The 24,517-nt window shown below is 36.0% G+C and overlaps 1 protein-coding gene across 7 annotated transcripts in view; it reads left to right on the forward strand.

Annotated features, from left to right (window-relative positions):
• NAALADL2 (N-acetylated alpha-linked acidic dipeptidase like 2) overlaps positions 1-24,517 on the forward strand; it is a 1,531,400-nt gene that overhangs the window by 334,152 nt on the left and 1,172,731 nt on the right. For all 7 annotated transcript variants that reach the window (XM_060100049.1, XM_060100047.1, XM_060100046.1 and 4 more), the window contains one exon: positions 12,940-13,048. The gene's annotated coding sequence lies outside the window, so the exon portion shown is untranslated. The remainder of the gene's footprint in view (positions 1-12,939; positions 13,049-24,517) is intronic.

Below are 24,517 nucleotides of genomic sequence, written 5' to 3' on the forward strand. Positions count from 1 at the left end.
CTTCCCAGACTGGGGCACGAACCTGTGTCCCCTGCATCAGCAGGCGGACTCTCAACCACTGCGCCACCAGGGAAGCCCTCACTATTTTTTTTAATGTGTGTGGAATCATGACAGTTAGATATGCAAAAGATCTAACTTAAGAGTAAAAGAAAAAAAATAGTTCATTTAATACATCTTACTAGTCATTCCCTATGGTATTTTGGCAAAACGGGCTCTTGTCTAATTTTAAATGACACAAGTGAAGAAGCTTCAGCTGGAGGTTGATTCTAGAGGATAACGGACTTTCTGTGAAAGGTTTCTAACATTTAGCCTAATTTTTCACTCCTTAAAATTTTAGAGCATTACTCCTAATTACTTCCTGTGACCTACTCCGCCACCGCCTTGTTTCATGCTGGTTGCCACTCACTGTCCATCTAGATAGGTACTATGTCTCCCCACTGTGAATTATTTCTGAATGAAGCATAGTTTTAGTCTTTACATGGGCTGGTAGTTCCTATATAGAGGGATAATTGTATATTCTTCGTTTCTGAATTTGGGCTGAGTTAAACATAAAAGTACCAAATCATGTATTTGTTAATCCTTGATTTAAATGTGAATTTAAGTCTTTGAATCAGAATTCTAACATATCATCTGAACTGTCATCAATCATTTACTAAATTCATAGGTGTGAAATCCAGGCTCATATTTCCCAGTTTTCTGTTACACAGATGATTGGAATGCTTTTCCTATTTTCCATAGATATGTGTCAAAATAAAAACACTCTTAAATGGATATTGAACAAAATGTTTACACAGATTTTAGGCATATAACATCTATGTGCCATTTTTCAAAAGAGGAATAATGTACTCAGTGCATGGAAACATAATGATTTTTTATGACTAGGAAATAATGTGAACTTTCTAGAGGCTGTCAATAAATAGTTTATTTTTATTGATTGACATATTTTCTTTTAACCTCTATGTAGACTCTTCAATAGGTTAAATAATTTTATTGTTGTTTCCTGATATAGCTTCTGGACTTTCAGCATTAAATATAATACACTGAGGCAAGGTCTTTCCAGAAAAAAATAACTTTATCATGCTTATCTCATCAATATTTTGCCATTATTATTTATAGATTATAACCCTGTCATATCATAGCCATAGCTGCTGGTGCTAATCTGTATTTTAGAGAGAAACAATGAAGAAGGGGGATTTACTATAAATTTAAACAAATATTAGTTCATGAAAATTGTATATATTATATAATGCAATTATATATATTTTTTTCCAGAGGTAATGCTAGCTAGTTACTACCTTCCACAAGGCTTGGTAGTGATTATTTCTTATTTCTAACCACACACTATCATGGAAAGTGCTATCTGGCCACATTTGAAATTTAGCACTGGGGATATGCATGTTGGAACAAATCCTTGATTAGCAGAGTTTCAAACTGAGCTGTAGTCCGCTTCTCCTGTATCCCTGCTGAGAATCACTGTGCAAAGATTTGTCTTGACTGGCAGACCTATAAAAACTGGAGCTTATCTGCTATATTGCTTTGATATTTTGATCTATTTTTGGATAGATTTTATACTTTGGCACTTGGTATATTGTCTTCCCTTTGGATATACAGCTGGCGGCTGAATTAGCATTTACTGAAAGTACTGTAGCAATTCCCACATCAAGGAAATCCTGTTCCCTAGTGTTCTTTCAGAGTAAACCCAAGGTGTTACATTTCAGGGCAGATGAAACATAATTGATATCTTTTAATCACTTAAAATCTCTGTATAGACTAGTAGCAGCTGAAGAAACAGGGTCTGCCATTGCCAGGCCACGTCATTATGGCCAGGTGTTAATAAATGCTCCTTTCTTTATATAATCTAGTAGTCCTCAAATTTTAGTGTGCATTCGAATCACTTGAAGGGGTAGTAAAAATGCAGATTACTGGTCCCCATCTCCAGAGTTTCTGATCTGTAGTCTGGGATGGGGCCTGAGATTTTGCACTTCTAGAAATTTCCCTGATGATGCCGGTACTGCCAGTTCAGGGACCACCCTTTAAGAACTGGCTTATAGAGTGTTGTATAACCACAGTACTTAAGGCTGTGAATGGCCCAGATCTTGGGCCCACACTGGAGAACTACTGAGCTAATACACTGATTGGCACACTTATTCTGTGATGGACAAGATAATAAATATTATAGGCTTATGGGCCAGACAGTCTCTGTCACAACTACTCAGTGCTCCTGTTATAGCAGCAAAGCAGCCATAGACAATGCATAGATGAATGTATGTGGGTGTGTTCCAATAAAATTTTATTTATAAAAACAGATAGCAGAAGGTATTTGGCCCCTGGCCTATAGTTTGACAATCCCTGATCTAATTCATCAACAAGGGACTTGTATCTTTCCCAGCTCACAAATCATCTGTATCCTCTGTACTAGTTAGCAACTATGTGCCAAACTTTGAGCTAGGAGCTGTGGGGGATATATAAAAAGTATAAATCTGATTTTCCTACTCTTCTTCAAAATATTAGAGTTCAGTGTGGTATAGTCTTGAAAAATATTAGAGAGACATTAAATGCCTAGGCTAGAATAGATTTCATGATATAGGTGAATCTTGGAGAATGGGTAGAAACTAGGCAAAAGAGAGCAAAATAAATGTCTTAGAAAGGAAGGTCAGCATGAGAAAAGACGTGGAGTGAATACTCAGTGTATTCTTCCAACGGGCTGTGAGGAGATCTGTGATGTGGAAAGGATTAGAAATGTTGAGAGTCACAGTTAACTAACACTTGTTGTGCACACTCTATATATTGGCAAAGTGATAGGTCCTGGGGGCACAGCTAACCGAGGCATAGTCCTTGCCTTCAAGAATCTCAACTGTGGCTCAAGATATTTAAAAATCCCAATTCATATACAGTATTTGAAGAGTATATGCTTGGATCATGGTGAGATTTCAATGGATGTTAAACTGAAAGTGAAATTAATGTGATTGACGCCAGGGAATTTTTATTAGTTCTTGATCAGTAGAGTGGCTTGAAGAAAGCTGTTTTAGGAAAATCCATCCTCCATAAACTAGTAAAATGATAACCATATAAAAGAATGGTTGTTAAAGATATTATATTAATTCCACAGAAACTTTGCTAAATTGGAAAATAGTGTGTGTTGGGTGGCTCTTTTGTTTGTTTTTAATTTGTTTTTATATAGTGTGACTAAGAAAATCCAAAATTAGTGTATTAATATGTTTTCATCAAGCCATCATCAGAAATAAATACAATTTCCAAAGAGTTGTAACATTTTGTCTTTCTGATACAAATGTATACCATTAAAAAAAGACTCTGTATAGAGAAAAACTCTCCATATATAAGTGGAGCTTTTTATTTCTGAGATTTTATTCCCAAAACATTGGATATAGTGTCAGGATGAAGTCTATTATCAAATAAAATATCTAGTGGGAGCTGATGGTAGGTGTTTGTGTGAGTACTTGAATGAGAGAATCTTCAAGCTTCCTTCTCATTCCAGTATTCTGACTTTTAGTAAAATTTGAAAGGTCCACAAGGAACTAATTCAGGCAAGTTTCCCTAAGAATGTGAGAAAATCACATCTTGAACAATGCATTTCAGTAGATGAAACTAGAGTTCATTTCATAGTAAACATAATACTGAATTTGAGGTTAGAAAAAGCAAGGGGGATTGACTGAAGGCATTATTTTAAACAAGATGACACATGACTTTTCAGCTATCTAACCCATTCTATACAGTTTAATTTTTAATTAAATGCAAGGATGAAGATGGCAGTATGCCATTTTATCTAGTTAGATGCTGACAGAAGGTTAAAAGGAAAGTTCCATGTGACTTGGATTTCCTTTGATTTGTAGATTGACTTTTTGTGAGCATGCCTATACCATTTTTATTACGGCTTCTTCTTCATTTTCAATGTCGAGGGAAAGCCAAATCCCACATTTGTCTTAAGACAGTGATTGATTTCTTGAACACCCTTGCCCATGAAGTCCCTTTAAATAAAAGGTAAGAATTGAGTAGTGACCTTCAGTCTTCTACATTTGACAACACTTTTATTCACGACAAATGAGATATTCTAAAATGTCCTGACCTGTATGTGTGAGTATGTGTGTATATGTGTATGTACTGATGATGTACGTCACTAATCTTGCACCAAGGACTTTATTTGATAATAGGTGGCTCCATAAAGCTTATCATTTTTTTTACATCTTTATTGGAGTATAATTGCTTTACAATGGTGTGTTACTTTCTGCTTTATAACAAAGTGAATCAGTTATACATATACATATGTTCGCATATCTCTTCCCTTTTGCATCTCCCTCCCTCACACGTTCCCTATCCCACCCCTCTAGGTGGTCACAGAGCACCGAGCTGATCTCCCTGTGCTATGTGGCTGCTTCCCACTAGCTATCTATTTTACGATTGGTAGTGTATATATGTCCATGCCACTCTCTCGCTTTGTCACAGCTTACCCTTCCCCCTCCCCATATCCTCAAGTCCATTCTCTAGTAGGTCTGTGTCTTTATTCCTGTCTTAACCCTAGGTTCTTCATGACATTTTTTTTCTTAAATTCCATATATATGTGTCAGCATACAGTATTTGTCTTTCTCTTTCTGACTTACTTCACTCTGTATGACAGACTCTAGGTCTATCCACCTCATTACAAATAGCTCAGTTTCGTTTCTTTTTATGGCTGAGTAATATTCCATTGTATATATGTGCCACATCTTCTTTATCCATTCATCCGATGATGGACACTTAGGTTGTTTCCAGCTCCGGGCTATTTTGAATAGAGCTGCAACGAACATGTTGGCACATGACTCTTTTTGAATTATGGTTTTCTCAGGGTATATGCCCAGTAGTGGGATTGCTGGGTCATATGGTAGTTCTATTTGTAGATTTTTAAGGAACCTCCATACTGTTCTCCATAGTGGCTGTACCAATTCACATTCCCACCAACAGTGCAAGAGTGTTCCCTTTTCTCCACACCCTCTCTAGCATTTATCGTTTCTAGATTTTTTGATGATGGCCATTCAGACAGTGTGAGATGATATCTCATTGTAGTTTTTTTTTTTTTTTAAAGGAATTTTGCTTTTTTTAAAAAAAATATTTATTTATTTATTTATTTATGGCTGTGTTGGCTCTTCGTTTCTGTGTGAGGGCTTTCTCTAGTTGCGGCAAGTGGGGGCTACTCCTCATCGCGGTGCACGGGCCTCTCACTATCGCGGCCTCTCATTGCGGAGCACAGGCTCCAGATGCGCAGGCTCAGTATTTGTGGCTCATGGGGCTAGTTGCTCCGCGGCATGTGGGATCTTCCCAGACCAGGGCTCGAACCCCTGTCCCCTGCATTGGCAGGCAGATTCTCAACCACATCATTGTAGTTTTGATTTGCATTTCTCTAATGATTAATGATGTTCAGCATTCTTTCATGTGTTTGTTGGAAATCTGTATATCTTCTTTGGAGAAATGTCTATTTTGGTCTTCTGCCCATTTTTGGATTGGGTTGTTTGTTTTTTTGTTATTGAGCTGCATGAGCTGCTTGTATATTTTGGAGAGTAATCCTTTGTCAGTTGCTTCATTTGCATATATTTTCTCCCATTCAGAGGGTTGTCTTTTGGTCTTGTTTATGGTTTCCTTTGTTGTGCAAAAGCTTTGAAGTTTCATTAGGTTCCATTTGTTTATTTTTGTTTTTATTTCCATTCCTCTAGGAGGTGGGTCAAAAAGGATCTTGCTGTGATTTATGTCATACAGTGTTCTGCCTATGTTTTCCTCTAGAGTTTGATAGTGTCTGGCCTTACATTTAGGTCTTTAATCCACTTTGAGCTTATTTTTGTGTATGGTGTTAGGGAGTGATCTAATCTCATGCTTTTACATGTACCTGTCCACTTTTCCCAGCACCACTTATTGAAGAGACTGTCCTTTCTCCACTGTACATTCCTGCCTCCTTTATCAAAGATAAGGTGACCATATGTGCGTGGGTTTATCTCTGGGCTTTCTATCCTGTTCCATTGATCTATCTTTCTGTTTTTGTGCCAGTACCATACTGTCTTGATTAGTGTAGCTTTGTAGTATAGTCTGAAGTCAGGGAGCCTGATTCCTCCAGCTCCGTTTTTCGTTCTCTAGATTGCTTTGGCTATTCAGGGTCTTTTGTGTTTCCATACAAATTTTGAAATTTTTTGTTCTAGTTCTGTGAAAAATGCCAGTGGTAGTTTGATAGGGATTGCATTGAATCTGTAGATTGTTTTGGGTAGTATATTTTCACAATATTGATTCTTCCAATCCAAGAACATGGTATATCTCTCCATCTATTTATATCATCTTTAATTTGTTTCATCAGTGTCTTATACCTTTCTGCATGCAGGTCTTTTGTTTCCATAGGTAGGTATATTCCTAGATATTTTATTCTTTTTGTTGCAGTGGTAAATGGGAGTGTTTCCTTGATTTCACTTTCAGATTTTTCATCATTAGTGTATGGGAATGCCAGAGATTTCTGTGCATTAATTTTGTATCCTGCAACTTTACCAAATTCATTGATTAGCTCTAGTAGTTTTCTCATAGCATGTTTAGAATTTTCTATGTATAGTATCATGTCATCTGCAGACAGTGACAGCTTTACTTCTTCTTTTCTGATTTAGATTTCTTTTATCTCCTTTTCTTCTCTGATTGCTGTGGCTAAAACTTTCAAAATAATATTGAATAAGAGTGGTGAGAGTGGGCAACCTTGTCTTGTTCCTCGTCTTAGTGGAAAGGCTTTCAGTTTTTCACCATTGAGGACAATGTTGGCTGTGGGTTTGTCATATATGGCCTTTATTATGTTGAGGAAAGTTCCCTCTTTGCCTACTTTCTGCAGGGCTTTTATAATAAATGGGTGTTGAATTTTATGTTAAGATTTCTCTGTGTCTATTGAGATGATCATATGTTTTTTTCTCCTTCAAATTGTTAATATGGTGTATCATGTTGATTGATTTGCATATATTGAAAAATCCTTGCATTCCTGGAATAAACCCCACTTGATCATGGTGTATGATCCTTTTAATGTGCTGTTGGATTCTGTTTGCAAGTATTTTGTTGAGGAGTTTTGCATCTATTTTCGTCAGTGATATTGGTCTATAGTTTTCTTTCTTTGTGACATCCTTGTCTGGTTTTGGTATCAGGGTGATGGTGGCCTCATAGAATGAGTTTGGGAGTGTTCCTCCCTCTGCTATATTTTGGACGAGTTTGAGAAGGATAGGTGTTAGCTATTCTCTAAATGTTTGATAGAATTCTCCTGTGAAGTCATCTGGTCCTGGGCTTTTGTTTGTTGGAAGATTTTTGTCACAGTTTCAATTTCAGTGCTTGTGATTGGTCTGTTCACATTTTTTATTTCTTCCTGATTCAGTCTTGGCAGGTTGTGCATTTCTAAGAATTTGTCCATTTCTTCCAGTTTGTCCATTTTGTTGGCATAGATTTGCTTGTAGTAATCTCTCATGATCTTCTGTATGTCTGCAGTGTCAGTTGTTACTTCTCCTTTTTCATTTCTAATTCTATTGATTTGTGTCTTCTCCCTTTTTTTTTTTTGATGAGTCTGGCTAATGGTTTATCAATTTTCTTTATCTTCTCATGGAACCAGCTTTTAGTTTTATTTATCTTTGCTATCATTTCCTTCCTTTCTTTTTCATTTATTTCTGATCTGACTTTTATGATTTCTTTCCTTCTGCTAACTTTGGGGTTTTTTGTTCTTCTTTCTCTAATTGCTTTAGGTGCAAGTTTAGGTTGTTTATTCGAGATGTTTCCTGTTTCTTAAGGTAGGATTGTGTTGCTATAAACTTCCCTCTTAGAACTGCTTTTGCTGCATCCCATAGGTTTTGGGTCATCGTGTCTCCATTGTCATTTGTTTCTAAGTATTTTTTTATTTCCTCTTTGATTTCTTCAGTGATCACTTCGTTATTGAGTAGTGTAGTGTTTGGGCTCCATGTGTTTGTATTTTTTACAGCTCTTTTCCTGTAATTGATATGTAGTCTCATAGCATTGTGTTTGAAAAGATACTTGATACAATTTCAATTTTGTTAAATTTACCAAGGCTTGATTTGTGACCCAAGATATGATCTCTCCTGGAGAATCTTCCATGGGCACTTGAGAAAAATGTGTATTCTGTTATTTTTGGATGGAATGACCTATATATATCAATTTAGCCCATCTTATTTAATGTATCATTTAAAGCTTGTTTCCTTATTTATTTTCATTTTGGATGATCTGTCCATTGGTGAAAGTGTGGTGTTAAAGTCCCCTACTATGCATGTGTTACTGTCAATTTCCCCTTTTATGGCTGTTAGTATTTGCCTTATGTATTGAGGTGCCCCTATATTGGGTGCATAAATATTTACAATTGTTATATCTTCTTCTTGGATCGATCCCTCGATCATTATGTAGTGTCCTTCTTTGTCTCTTCTAATAGTCTTTATTTTAATGTCTATTTTGTATGATATTAGAATTGCTACTCCCGCTTTCTTTTGATTTCCATTTGCATAGAATATCTTTTTCCATCCCCTTACTTTCAGTCTGTATGTTTCTCAAGGTCTGAAGTGGGTCTCCTGTAGACAGCATATATATGGGTCTTGTTTTTGTATCCATTCAGCAATTCTGTGTCTTTTGGTGGGAGCATTTAATCCATTTACATTTAAGGTAATTATCGATATGTATGTTCCTATTTCCATATTCTTAATTGTCTTGGGTTTGTTGTTGTAGGTATTTTCCTTCTGTTGTGTTTCTTGCCTAGAGAAGTTCCTTTAGCATTTGTTGTAAAGCTGGTTTGGTGGTGCTGAACTCTCTCAGCTTCTGCTTGTCGGTAAAGGTTTTAATTTCTCCATCAAATCTGAATGAGATCCATGCTGGGTAGAGTAATCTGGGTTGCAGGTTTTTCTCCTTCATCACTTTAAATATGTCCTGCCAGTCCCTTCTGGCTTGCAGAGTTTCTGCTGAAAGATCAGCTGTTAACCTTATGGGGATCCCCTTGTGTGTTAATTGTTGTTTTTCCCATGCTGCTTTTAATATGTTTTCTTTGTATTTAATTTTTGAGTTTGACTAATATGTGTCTTGGCATATTTCTCCTTGGATTTATCCTGTATGGGATTCTCTGTGCTTCCTGGATTTTATTAACTATTTCCTTTCCCATATTAGGGAAGTTTTCCACTATAATCTCTTCAAATATTTTCTCAGTCCCTTTCTTTTTCTATTCTTCTTATGAAGCCCCTATAATTCGAATGTTGGTGTGTTTAATGTTGTCCCAGAGGTCTCTGAGACTTTCCTCAGTTCTTTTCATTCTTTTTTCTTTATTCTGCTCTGCAGTAGTTATTTCCACTATTTTATCTTACAGTTTTCTTATCCGTTCTCCTGCCTCAGTCATTCTGCTCTTGATCCCATCTAGAGTATTTTTAATTTCATTTACTGTGTTGTGCATCATTGCTTGTTTCATCTTTAGTTCTTCTAGGTCCTTGTTAAATGTTTCTTGCATTTTGTCTATTCTATTTCCAACATTTTGGATCATCTTTACTATCATTATTCTGAGTTCTTTTTCTGGTAGACTGCCTGTTTCCTCTTCATTTGTTAGCTCTGGTGGGATTTTCTCTTCCTCCATCTGCTGTGTGTTTTTCTGTCTTCTCATTTTGCTTATCTTACTGTGTTTGGGGTCTTCTTTTTACAGGCTGCAGGTTCATAGTTCCCGTTGTTTTTGGTGTCTGTCCCCAGTGGCTAAGGTTGGTTCAGTGGGTTGTGTAGGCTTCCTGGTGGAGGGGACTAGTGCTTGTGTTGTGGTGGATGAGGCTGGATGTTGTCTTTCTGGTGGGCAGGTCCACGTCTGGTGGTGTGTTTTGGGGTGTCTGTGGACTTATTATGATTTTAGGCAGTCTCTCTGCTAATGGGTGGGATTGTGCTAGTCTTGCTATCAGGAATCTTGTTAGTTGTTTGGCATAGTGTGTCCAGTACTGTGGCTTGCTAGTCTTTGAGTGAAGCTGGGTGCCAGTGTTGAGATGGAGATTTCTGGGAGATTTTTGCCATTTGACATTATGTGGAGTTGGGAGGTCTCTTGTGGACCAGCGTCCTGAAGTTGGCTCTCCCACCTCAGAGGCACAGCACTGACTCCTGGCTGCAGCACCAAGAGCCTTCCATCCACATGGCTCAGAATAAAATGGAGAAAAATTAGAAAAAAAGAAAATAGAAAGAAAGGAGGGAGGGAAGGAGGGAGGGAGCAAGGAAGGAGGGAAGGAAGGAAATGAAGAAAGAAGATCAAATAAAATAAAGTTAATAAAATAAAAAGTAACTATTAGGAAAAAAATTTTTAAAGAACAAGAAAAAAGAAAAACCATGAACGGATAGAACCCTAGGACAAATGGTGGAAGCAAAGCTATACACACAAAATCTCACACAGAAGCATATACATACACACTCACAAAAAGAGGAAAAGGGGAAAAAATAATAAATATTGCTCTCAAAGTCCACCTCCTCAATTTGGGATGATTTGTTGTCTATTCATTTATTCCACAGATGCAGGGTACATCAAGTTGATTGTGGTGCCTTAATCTGCTGCTTCTGAGGCTGCTCGGAGGAACTTCCCTTTGTTTTCTTTGTTCTCACAGCTTCCGGGGCTCAGCTTTGGATTTGGCCCCGCCTCTGCATGTAGGTCGCCCGAGGGCGTCTGTTCTTTGCTCAGACAGGATGGGGTTAAAGGAGCAGCCGCTTCGCGGACTCTGGTTCACTCAGGCTGGTGGGAGGTAGGGGTACAGAGTGCGGGGCGGGTCTGCGGTGGCAGAGGCTGGCGTGACGTTGCACCAGCCTGAGGCACGCTGTACATTCTCTCGGGGAAGTTGTCCCTGGATCCCGGGACCCTGGCAGTGGCGGGCTGCATCAGCTCCCCGGAAGGGTTGTGTGGATAGTGACCTCTGCTCGCACACAGGCTTCTTGGTGCCGGTAGCAGCAGCCTTATCGTCTCATGCCCGTCTCTGGGGACCACGCTTTTAGCTGTGGCTCGCTCCTGTCTCTGGAGCTCCTTTAAGCAGTGCCCTTAATCCCCTCTCCTTGCACACCAGGAAACAAAGAGGGAAGAAAAAGTCTCTTGCCTCTTCGGCAGGTCCAGACTTTTTCCCGGACTCCCTCCCTGCTAGCTGTGGCGCATTAGCCCCTTCAGGCTCTGTTCATGCCACCAACCCCAGTCCTCTCCCTGCACTCTGACCAAAGCCCGAGCCTCAGCTCCCTGCCCCACCCACCCTGGCGGCCGAGCAGACAAGCCTCTCGGGCTGGTGTGTGCCTGTCAGGACCGATACTCTGTGTGGGAATCTGTCCGCTTTGCCTTCTGTACCCCTGTTGCTGTGCTCTCATCCACGGCTCCGAAGCTTCCCCGCTCTGCCACCCGCAGTCTCTGCCTGCGAAGGGGCTTCTAGTGTGTGGAAACCTTCACGGCTCTCTCCCACTGGTGCAGGTTCCATCCCTATCCTTTTGTCTCAGTTTATTCTTTTTTCTTTTGCCCTACCCAGGTATGTGGGGACTTTCTTGCCTTTTGGGAGGTCTGAGGTCTTCTGCCAGCATTCAGTAGGTGTTCTGTAGGAGTTGTTCCACGTGTAGATGTAATTCTGGTGTATCTGTGGGGAGGAAGGTGATCTCCGTGTCTTACTCTTCCGCCATCTTCCCCTCGTCTCCCATCTTCCCCTCATGTCCCTTATCATTTTTGTATTAAATGATTTATATTATCTTATCAAGAAGCTTTGAAACTTATGAGAAAAGAAAGGGGAGTTGGATGGGGCTTCCACATTGTATGAATCTGTGGGATATACCTTAAGTAATTTTTCTCTGAAAACAGAAGGAATTTAAGAAAAAATGCAGAAATATTATTTTACTTTGTATTTTGGTAGTTGAGTACTTTATGACACATTATTTCCTGTTATATAAAGCTTTAGGGAGATTTGAAATTTTCAAATGAGGTGGAAATAATTATGAGCACGAAGAGAAAATAAACTAACCTAATGAAGAGGCAAGATTTTTTTCCCTAGTCACAAGCTTATGCAGTGCTCCAAGTTGACCTTGATTGAAGAAAATAATAGCTTATTTGGGGTGAATAATTTTTTAAAAAAAGATAAAAGCATAGTGTAACTTTCAGATATCTCAATGCTATGATAAAAAATATTAAATTAAAGAGGGGAATTAAAAAATAAGTGGTTCTATAATTTCAGCTTATTACTTAATATCACAGTCCATAAATATAAAATGTAGAATAAACAATTATGGCATTAGAAGATATAAAATATTAGGGAAGGACTGCCAATGTCCTAAAATACTACATAATATCAATTATTGAGGAACTAGTATATGTTAGGAAGTATGCTAAGCATGTTATTATATACAATGTCTCCAATTCTCACAATAGTTCTTCATGTTACCTATTTTCATCCTAAATTTAAATTGATATTTAAAGAATAACAGAAATTACCCAGGTCACACAGGTATTCAACAGAAGAACCAGGCTTTCAGTCCTAGATGTGTTCTTTCTACTATATATTTCTTCCTTTGGTTAATCCTTTCTTCAAAGAAACACAAGTCACTGTGTCCAGTTATGTGTCTTCTGCTTTATCTTTTACAGTGTTTAGCAGTGCATGGCACAAGGTAAGTGTCCCACTTAGGCTAGCTAAATTAAGGTGTACACACATGAAAATGAGATCAAGAGGGGAAAGTATTAGTGTGTTTGTATATATATTTGTCCTTGAAATAAAATACTTTGCTTTAAAAAAAGTCTACATTTTATTCATTCTTGACTTCCAAAAAAGAATGAAGAATTTTAGGCTGCTTACAGTAAAAAGAAATGATAATGTAACTTCTAAAAAGCATTAACTAAAAAATAAAATTCAGGAGCCAACTGATAAATTATCTAATACAACTCTCCCAATTTAAATTGATCACCTTTGTTTTTTGATTTATGAACAGGAAATGAGCTTTGACTGTTAGGCACCTGGATGAAGAGCCCTGGATTCAGCTTGTCAGAGTCCTGTAACCTGCAAAGACCCTCTGGTTGCACTAGGATCATTCGACTGAAGTAAGAACTAATTGCTTTAATTAGAATGTAAGACTTTTACTGTTGAATCAACTTTTAATAAGGTGATTTGGCATACCTCTATAATGTGCCAATAGCTGCTAATTTTGAAAAAAGAGAAGAGTGTGAGTATCATTCTTTGGCAAAATCGTATTATTCCAATTTCTGTTCATCTTTTATTTCATGGCATTGAGCCCAGGTTTTTTTTTTTTTTTTGGGGGGGGGGGAAGCATTACCTAAATTTAATTTCTGTGTGGCTGTTGAAATTGGTACAGTTTCGTTGCCTTTGTGGTATCAATTGCTTTTTATACAATTGTAATTTTATTGTAAGTAATCAAATTAGTCTCTCTCTCTCTTTTTTTTTTTTAAGTTTAAGTTGACCCACTATTTTATTTTAAAATGATAACAGCAATGCAGCTTGTGCCATGATACAGCAAGTCTTTGCTTTTCTTATTTATTCCAAGTTTATACAGGTCCAGTGACCTTTTGGAACATCTGTCTGTATATGGCCACACATAGACTGTGAACTTCCATGTAGGCATTACAGTTAAAAGATATGTTTTAAAGATAGTTCATAGTTCTTCCTGGAAACACTCCTATTTTGAGCAGATGATGCCAGTATATGATTGAAATACTTTTTTCTGTAAAGCACTAGCTGCAATCAATGTTCCAATGCTGGTTCAGGCTTACTATGTATAAAACTTTACATGGCATGGATGATGCAAAGGCCTACAAGACAGCACAGAACCAAGTGCTAGGAAATCTGAGCAGACCCAGCATGACCACCAACATACTTTAGGAACTTGGATGAATCACTTAACCATCTGAGTATTCCCTCAGTTTTGAAATGAAAGGGGCTAGATTAAACAAGGAAAGGGTGGCAAATTCTTGAGCTTTGAAGATCAGGCATATAATATATGAATTGTATGGAGTGGCTGGGTGTGAGACAATAGGGAATAGTGAGCCTGTGGGGAAAGAGGCTGTGCCCCTTCTAAAGCCATTCAGGTTCAAGTATTTTAAAGCTGGACAAAGAAGTAAATTGTGTGGGGTGAGGAAGGGGGAAGCAGGAGGAGGATTGGACTTGGCTATTGGATTGAATAAATTTTAAGGTCATTTTCAACTCAATATATGTTTGTAAAATATTTTTATTATGCAAAACACAATATTGCCTAGCATCTGTTGAGCTCTGTGTGTGTTCCTTTTTAAGTAATTAAAAATAAATAAGTAAAATAAAATTAAATAGTTTTTGGTTTGAATGTCCCTTTGAACTGTACATTAGAATTGGAGGGAAGGGTGATTTTTTTTTACCATAAAGTACTTAAATAATTCATCAGTTTAATATTTTACTGTGAGGGTTTTTTTTTTCTTTAAGTGACCTAGAGTTAGAACTTTGAATCTAGTACCATAATCAAAGAATAAAACCTATTCTATAAATTACCAGTTAGCAGCTTCTTCTTTTTTTTTTTTTTTTTTTTTTTTTTTTTGCGGTACATGGGCCTCTCACTGCTGTGGCCTCTCCTGCTGCAGAGCATAGGCTCTGGACACGCAGACTCAGCGTCTATGGCTCACGGGCCCAGCTGCTCCACAGCATGTGGGATCTTCCTGGACCGGGGCACAAACCTGTGTCCCCTGCATCGGCAGGCGGACTCCCAACCACTGCGCCACAAGGGAAGCCCAGCAGCTTCTTTCTTAATGAGCATTCACACTAAAAAAATCATGTGAACAAGTAAAGGAGAGTCATACCACCTGTTTGGGCCTAGTTTTATGATTTTTTAAGAAGTACTTAAAAGTTCTAGTGTCTTTTGATTAATATTTTAATTAATATTTTAAAACAAGTAGTTTATATGGAAAAAAGATAGTTGTAGTTTAAATAAGTATATTTTCTAACATAATTTTCTAGCTCCATCAGTTTTGCTTTTAAAACTTTTTTTTTTCTTTTTTACAGCCATGACATATATTTATTTCTTTTTATCACATTTTACTGCCTTTTAAACCCATATTTTAGTTGAGAAAATAAGTACATTTTATCAGATGCAAATGGTAATTAGGTTACAAGCCTAGTAGAAGATGGGAAGTTGGCCAAGTCAATATACTCTGGGAGTCTTATCTATTCTTTTTGGCACAATTCAAATCAGAATTTATGTCTACAAGAAAATTGAACTCATGACTGTGGGGAGCCATGTGTGTTACCCCAGCGATAATGGGAGAATTAGAAGGAGCTGGGATTCTTATGCCTTTAGTTGGGCCCTCTCAATAGCTGCTTCTTTCTTTGTTACTTCTATAGTTTTTAATTTCATGACCATGTGCAATTGTAGAAGTATGCAAGTTACTTCACATATGATCAATTTGAGAATGGCTGTATTGTGTGAGGTATGCTAGAGCTTTCAGATAATTTTTTCATGTGTTAATAGAAACTTACTGCCCGAAGATATATACCTTTGAAATAATGTTTTAAGAGGCTTTTGATACCTAATGCAAGTTCATGTGCCTGATGCACAGTGAGGCCAAACAAACTGAAACATTGGAATTTGAGGCAGAGAAAGGTTTATTGCAGGGCCATGAAAGGAGAATGGGCAGTTGGTGCTTAAAAAAAACTCCAAACTCCTGGAAGGGTTTCAGCAAAGCATTTTTAAAGACCAGGTCGGGGTGGGAGTAGGTCGCAGAGTATGTGATCAGCTCTTGCACAATTCTCTGATTGGTTGATGATGATCAAGCCTTAGGTGCCAGAATATCTGGGAGCTATGTTTTCTTAAACATCAAGTAGTTAATTCCTTCCATTTGGTGGTGGTTATCTGAAAAACTCAGGAAATATGCATGAGTTACTATCATCTGGTTACTTCAGAGAGGAGCTATAGCAGAGGATATGGGAGGGGAGTCTGTCCCCAGAAGACCCCATAGGGTCCTGCTAGGTTACACTTTCACATTAGATGTTATAGTCCAGCCATGTTGTCATGTAATGTATTTTCTGTCTGTTTCTTTGATAACCAAGTCAAAACTGAAGTACTTGGATGTTAATGCTCAAACTGATCAGAATTGGTTAGATCTGTTCCTTCACTGACCCACTACATCTGACATTAACAAATAGTATCAGCTCTTTTTTCAAACATACTTGGTTTCTTCTGAAGGCTCCACATATTGTGGAAAATAAAATAAGCATATACGTGAAAATGTCAGCAGATATAAGGTAAACTATACAGGGAGGCTTCTAATGATGTTATCTTATTGTCTTGTTTTATAGAGGCATTTATTTTTATTTATTTATTTATTTATTTTTGCGGTACGCGAGCCTCTCACTGTTGTGGCCTCTCCCGTTGCAGAGCACAGGCTCCGGACGCTCAGGCTCAGCGGCCATGGCTCATGGGCCCAGCCGCTCCGCGGCATGTGGGATCTTCCCAGACCAGGGCACGAGCCCGTGTCCCCTGCATCGGCAGGCAGACTCTCAACCACTGCGCCACCAGGGAAGCCCTATAGAGGCATTAAAAAAAAAAAATTACCAGTGTGAGCAAGCATTCTCTTTATACTCTTCAAGAAATAAATTCATATATGTTTATCTTCAATGCTTTAGTAACACACAGAGTCTATGGACAAAGTAAACATTTAGACAACAAACAATCATTTCTATATTATTTTTCTAGATTTTAGAGAATTGATTACAGAAATGTCAAATCTATTGCTAGACCACTGATTCTCAACAAGAAAATAAAGTAATGAAAGCTTCTAAATTGAGGTAGTTAATTGCTACCTTTCTTGTATGTACACCTCATCAGTGATTCTGAAACTAAGAACCCTCAGACTAGAATTCCCTTCATGCTTGAAAGATGCTCTGACATGCACTCATGTTAAGACATGAGTTCACCTTTAGCATTTGACATTTGTTAGTCATGGCCTTCAAATTGTTTAATTAAAATCAAAGTGCCGTTGTTTTTAATAACCCAGAAAGAATGGGTATGAATTAAATTAAATGTTTTTAAAAAACATGACAGTGGATTTAAGAGTACCGTAGCTCCTGTGTGAATATTGCAGTTGTTTGAAAAATTTTATGAAATATTCTTATTATCAAAATCTAATTTAAGGTTTAATGATGCAGTAAAGTTGAGATGTTCACAAAGAAACCAGAATAATAACAGTAAAAATTTAGCCATAGTTGGGTACAATCTAACCAAAATTTTCTGGTCAATTAGATTTGATTGTGCTGAACAGTGACAAACTACAGAAGTAATTAGAAATCACTTATTAGTTAGTGGCTGGATGCTGGAGTCTGTTAAAGCCATTTTATGCTGCCTGAGGTATACCACCCCTTCCTGGGTCTCTTTAAACTGAAGCAGATGCAATTATCCCAATTTTTATTTTTCTTGAGGTTCTCACTAAACTGTTTAATAAATGTGATTTGTTCTGGAATTGACTATTTTATTTTCTTTAAGAGGCAGCCTTTCCTTAGGGTACAAGACTAATAAAAAAAAATAGGGCAGTTAAATGATCTAATAGCAGCATTTCAATGGAAAAATAAAACCTAGTATAATAAATAGCTTATAACACTCAGGGGCTCTGCATTTCTAACCCAATTGATTGGAATAGACCCTTGCTTGATATTCTAAGTCCCATACAAAGGATAGATAAGGAAGAACACTGATGGCAAAAGTCTTGAGGAACTTTTTATAATCTGTCCATAAGTATTCCCACGCCCCCAATGTAATTTCATCTAAACAATGTTTTTTTTTAGTTAATCTACTCAGCATGAGATTAGCTTTGTTAGGAGAAGACTTATAGTCTATTGCCTTTAAAGTACATTTTAATAAATTCATTGAAATATTTTTTTTGTTTTGAGCTATATTATATACTTACCTAATATAAAATGCATAAAGTAATTTAACCATAATAAATATTTGAATTTCATTGTACCATTTACAGTAGAAATGGTAAATTTTGTATTATTAGAACTTGTCCTTGAAAGCTAAAATATTAATTTTTAAACTTTTTCTTTAAGAATGTTGTATTTCTCTCAGAAGACAATTTTGAAATAATTTCCTTTCTATTCTAAAGAAGTGAAAGAACAGCATTCATATAGGGAATGAAAAGTCAGTCATTAAGAGCTAAGTGATATATTTTAAAGAGGAAGAGCCCCAGCTCACTAACTTTAGCTTTATACAGATAAATCAATTGTTACATATCTCTTGCCTGATCTCATAAGTTTTCTGAAGCTTTTTACATATACTCTTTTATATAAATTTCAAAGATACCAACTTTTAACCATATTAATCAGTTCGGCAGCAATTCATTTACTACTTGATACTGAAAATTATCTTCACACAAGTAGCTTCATTTCCTTATATAACTGAAATACATCTGTAACATTTCCTTGCAAATTTGACATGTGGTCTCTTATTAACTTACATGGTATGAATTTCATACCTGTGTATATATGAAGTGCTTTCTTGTCCTTGAAACATCTTTTTATATTTGTCTTTCCAAGATAACTATTTCTAAAATTGATTTTTTTCAAGCTGAGTGTTCACCTTTTAAGTAAAAAGTTGTTAGTACTACTGCAAAACTCATTCTCTTATTTCTTTTGCTCTTTTACATATAAAATATTTTCTCCAGAGGTAACATGTTAATATTTTAAAAAAATATTCTTTAGAACTTTTCAAAGACAACTTCATACAAATATTTATGCTGAACATTTTATATGCCAGATACTTAATTGGGCACTAGAGGAACAAGGGTAATTATGCTATAGTACTTTCCCTCACAATGTTTGCTGTTTTGTGGGGATACAAATAATTACAATGTAGTGTGATATTGTACTGTGAGCATGTAAAAAGTAGCACAGAGTGGGAGTGATATTTTTTAACTCCCAAATACTTATTTCCAGCCCAGATCAATCTCTTTGGCTTCAGATTCAAATATTAGGGTGATTGGATTTTTAGAGAGCCATCTTGTCATACCATGCCAGTCCAAAAAAACCAATATAACATAACATAATATAACATCACATAATGTAATGTAATTATATGCATGCATGTTATTACTTTAACATTAACATATGAAAAAAGGAATTTATTTGAAATTATAAATATTACTTATTATTTACTTCCTCTTACATAATTCCTAGTAAACAAAATTGCAGAATAGTTAAAATTGCAATTAGCAGTAATAAACAGGACTAATTAAACAATATTTTTATAATGTTTCATTCTATCCTGTGATATAGCAGTTTATTTTAACTATTTTTTGAACTTTTACTAGATATTTAAATTTTATAAGCTATATTAATGTGAATCTTTAAGATAAGTAAATTTGAGATTGTAACAGGAGAATTTAAAAGCAAGCTGACTAAGCACAAATTACCTACATTTAATACAAAATAATGATGGCATGTTTCTTTCTGTCTCATAATACAGTAGGAGATTTTTACTCTTTCTCTTTCCTTTTCTGATAATGCTTCTCTGAACTGTCTGCAGGTTTTAGGTCATCATTCTTCTTGTAAGTAGTATTGGTAAAACTGAATATAGTCACATGTAAAACTGATTTTGATTTGAAGCTCTGCTCTTGTCAAGCCCTCTTGGTACTAATCCTGGTATCAGGCCATTGTGATAGCACCAAGCTAAATATCCTCTCAACAAAATCGTTTAATTACTTAAGATTTTAACTCCTTGCAGCAGCAAGTGTTTAAAAGTGCTAGAAATAGATTCCAGATCTATCTATCCACTCTGTATCTACAAGCTTGTTTTGGTGGACAAGCTATTTGTCAGCGAGGTCTTTTGCTTCTATAAATTTACCATGTAGTCTAACCCTTTGGAAAATTGCCATAATTTCAGAAAACTTTAGAGCACTTTGCATGGCACCATAATTTAAACCTCTCTTTCTCAGGGATAATGGTTTTAAAGTACAGAGATAATTTGAACTTACAAAAATGGATTCCAAATAAATTACAGTTTTAGTTAAAAAATGAAAAAGTCCTCGTTAAACTTGGCTTTCCTTTTCTGTTGATATTTTTTGGAGTTTTTAAATAGTCTGTGAGTGTTTGTCTCAGCCTGAATATCAAACAACTTAGATGTAGTCAGTTCATTTTTCTCTAGATTCCTTATGGCCACTCAGAGTTCATCAGACAGATTTAAAGAAGCAGTCCATAAATGTCTCTTTTGTTTTATTATTTATTTTTCCCTTTCTTCATTCTCATCCTCAATATATTTCCAAATTAGAGAAGGGCATTATTCTTGTCCCATACTTTGGAAATGAATTTATGGCAGGATAACATTTTAACACTTTGTGTGTGGCCAGTGGCAATGATAGTCATTTGTAGGCTCATGTCTAAGGAGGATACATTTCTCCATTTCTGTAAAGTCCAAAATCTCATTAACTACTTCTGCACATTGAGGAAACTGAAAAATGATTAAAAAAGCTTTCATTATGAAAACCTCAATTTCACAGGTAGGTAAAACACACCCCCTTTTAGCAGTAGTGTATGTGTATAAGGTATGCAAGATACTTAGCTGGTAATATCTTTGTGTTTTCTTTGGTCAGAAGTTTATTGGCTGATTGGGATTTGTCAAGATTTACATTCACACTGTCTGCCAAATAATGTAGATAGCTGAGTGTGGTAGGCAGAATAATGGCCTCATTAAGATGTTCACGTCCTAATCCCTGAAATCTGTTGAATATGTTATGTTACAAAACAAAATGAGATTAAGGTAGCAGATAGAATTAAGTTTGCTAATCAACTATCTTTAAGTTAGGAAGACTATCCTTGAATATCCAGGTGGGCCCAGTGTAATCACAAGGCATTTAAATGTGGAAGAGGGAGGCAGAAGGGTCAGTGTCAGAGTGGTGTGATGTACAGATTCAACCAGCCATTGGTTGCTTTGAAGATACGAGGGAGCCACCAGACAAAGAATGGAGGTGGGCTCTAGAAGCAGGAAAAGTCAAGAAAACAGATTCTCCCCTAAAGCGTTTAGAAAGGTAAAACCATGGTAATACCTTGATTTTTAGCCCTGATGCCTTGATTTTAACCCAGTGAGAGTCATTTCAGAATCCTGACCTCCAGAACTTTAAGATAGTAAATTTGTGTTGTTTTATGCCATTAAGTTTGTGGTAATTTGTTATGACAGCAATAGAAAACTAGTACAGTCTAGCAGTCTAGTTTTTATTTGGACAAGGTATTACCATTCTTTATCTTCTCTGTGGTTTTATGATATTCTTATAAACCTCAATAAGATGATTTAAAACTCCATTTTTACAAATCAAATCACCTAAGCGCTAGAGGAAAATTTTTTTCATTGTTGATATGATTCAGTGCATCACTTGATATACAGTACTTTAAAAAACATGATTGTTAATAAGGCCTGACTAAATCAGGTCCATGCTGCAACAGGCCAACACATCAATTATCAAAATTTCTCCTTTTGTTTGCCTGCATGGTTGCAACCTCTGAATCAGGAAATGTATCTTTATTCATGTTGACAGAATAATCAAATGGATGTAAGATGTGTGTTTATCCTTGTGGCGTGCCCACAGACAAATACAGTAGCTATTTTTGACTAAGCATTGGTGTTTTGGGGGGAAATTAAAAAAAAAGTTTGATTGATTTAGAAGTACTTGCTTGCTTAATCTAGAATCTGCAAAATTTAGACTTCTTATGTGTTTTCACATCCCCTTTTCCACTATGCCCAATCCCCAATTCCTTTCTGCCTTCTGTATAGAATGCTCTGTCTTAGTTACTTTCCTCCCTAATCCAGTTGTATGTGTCTTTCTATCTGTTAATAAAATAATACAGTTGTTTGGATTATGCTGACACTGGCATTATAATAATTCTCATTTCATTATCTGAAGTCTTAGAAAATGTGGTCACAATATGCATAATGTTAAAATTAAACTAGCTTTACCTTAATACAAAGTACATAGTTAATCCACAGGCAAGGTGAAAGTTGACTGTTAATGCTCACAATTACAACACATTTAGTTTGCAAACGTAAGTAACATCACTCAGAGTCATGCAACAATGGATATATCATTATTATGAACTACAAATCAGAGTTGACAACGTCAGTGGTCAGAAAAAAAAATAGTGACAGTAACTACTGAAAGTGAATCATCTATGCCATATCCATTTGAAGCTAAATAGAGTACTACTTTTAGGCTCAATTTTTTTGGCTGCTGAACATATTTCATACTTTCCCCCTAATCTTCTGTACCCATTTCTGAAAATCAGGATATTTTGCACCCTGAGGAGGGGTTTCCCAGGATGTGGGAATTTTAATGCTGAAACCTAAATAGTGTCAGGCAAACCTGAATCATTGGTCACTCTAAGACCAGTGAATAGCTTTGGATGTGATTGGTATTCAACATATCTAAAAACTAGTCTTCTTTCCCTTAGATATGATGACAATACATTTTCTCTCTTGGTGTATTGCACTAAATTGATCAAACCAGAAGCATAGGAATCATTGCATTACACCTCTTAATCCCCTTTTCAGTAATTCACTAAGTCCTAAGACATATTTTAAAGTATGTTTCATTTTATTTTATGAATATCAGTGCCTTCCCAGAGTTCCAAAAATTATATATATTAAAAAATGTACAGAGAAAAGTTTGTCTCCTTTCCACCTTGTTCTCAGTCTTTCCAGTTTCCACCCTGGCTAAAGCAGTCATTGCTGTGATCAGTTTTGTATGCATCTGTATGAATATACATGCAAAGACAGATACCGTTTTTTATTCTGTCTTCCTTGGTAAAAATCAGTCATTTGAAAAAGAAAAGAATGGGCATCATATAGCAGTCAGAGGTTCTTAGCAATTCTAAAATGCACCTAGGTAAATATTTGCCAGCCTATGACCTAGGAGATTAAAAAAAGTACCTTGAATTAAGTTGAAGTTAAGTCCTGGTTCTGCTCTTTGGGTATAACTCCCCAGTGTTTGTGCTCCATGGATTTTGAATTTTTGGCTTTACTTTCTGGAAGTACCTTTCATTTTCATTATCCTCCTTTGTTACATAAAGAAGGTGTTGGAAAGTATTCACTTATTGGTGACTGAGCAGCTTTCTTAGCCTGCTTCCCCCAACAGGAAGTTGGAAGCTTTGTGGTCTTTTACATGTCTCATCTAGTCACAGTCTCTTAGCAGATGCAACTCTCTCAAAACCTTTTTTCCCCCAAGTATGTTTGATTGCAGTCAACTGTGTATGCCAGAAACCAGTTGACTCTCTTGGATATTCTACGTACGCAGTTATATTTTTATGTTGTCTGCAGTTAGTAATAGTTTTACGTATTCCTTTCCAAAATATTTATTTATAATTTTTTTTAAATTTAGTTTTTTGGCTTATGTTTCCAGTACAGTGTTAAGTAATACTGATGACTGAGAGCTTTTCCTTGTTTTTGATTTTGTTGGTAATGCTTCTAGTGTTGTCCTACTAAACATGACAGTGGCTTTCGGGCTAAGCTAGATATATTATATCATATAAAGTAAATTATCATCAGTTTTATTTTATCAAGTATTTTAATCCAAATGGTTATTTAAATTTTGACAAATGGCTTTTCAGTCTTTTATACAAATAGAATAAAATGTTTTTCTTCAATCTATTAATTTGCTATAAAAATTTATTAATAGACTTCCTAATATTGAAAATTCTTAAATTCTTGGAATAAACCTCACTTGTTCATGATGTAATGTTATTTTTGTGTACATCTAGATTTTATTTGCTAATAATATTGGTTTTAGGATTTTCCTTTGATATTCAAAAGTGGCATTGACTTGGTTCCTGTGTGTGTACATGCAGCCTTTTTTGGATCAGGATGTTTTCTTCAGTACCCTATATTCTGGAGAGATTTTAGAAGCCTTGAAATTTTTGATCTTAAAGATTTTTAAAATTTCCCCGTGGAACTATCAAAGACCGCTGCTTTTGGATTTATCTACTGACAGATTTCTCTATTTCTTCTATGTAAATCAGTCTTTAGATTTTCTGTCTCTTCTGAGGTCAATTTTGGCAAATTATATTGTCTTAGAAAATTATCCATTTTGGTTAGATTTTCAAGTTTACTTGCATGGTGTTTAGCAGCATTATGATTCTTTTAAGTTTATTCTGACTGTGGTTATCTTTTATTTATTTTGTATATTTCTACCTTATTACTTTTAAAAAAGAAATTTGGCTTACTAGTGATTTTCTTCTTTTCAAATAATAAGCTTTTGAATTTATTTATTAATTCTACTATGCTTTTAGCTTTTTTATTTACTGCTTTTTCCTTTGTTAACTTGTTCTGCTTTGCTTCAATATAATTTGACATTTCTTTTCAAACTTGAAATCAGTTTTCAATACAGTATTAGTGATTTTCTTATGGATAAAATACTTAAGAATAATAATTACCCCCTAAACAATGTGTTTATCTTTTAAGAACTACATTTTTCAGGAGACATTGGAGTTATGTAGTCCATATGTAGCTCCATAAAAAAATGTAGATACATGTAGAGGCATAAAACACTATGGCATGT

This window comes from Mesoplodon densirostris, chromosome 5 (genome assembly GCF_025265405.1).
Source record: "Mesoplodon densirostris isolate mMesDen1 chromosome 5, mMesDen1 primary haplotype, whole genome shotgun sequence".
NCBI lineage: Eukaryota > Metazoa > Chordata > Mammalia > Artiodactyla > Ziphiidae > Mesoplodon > Mesoplodon densirostris.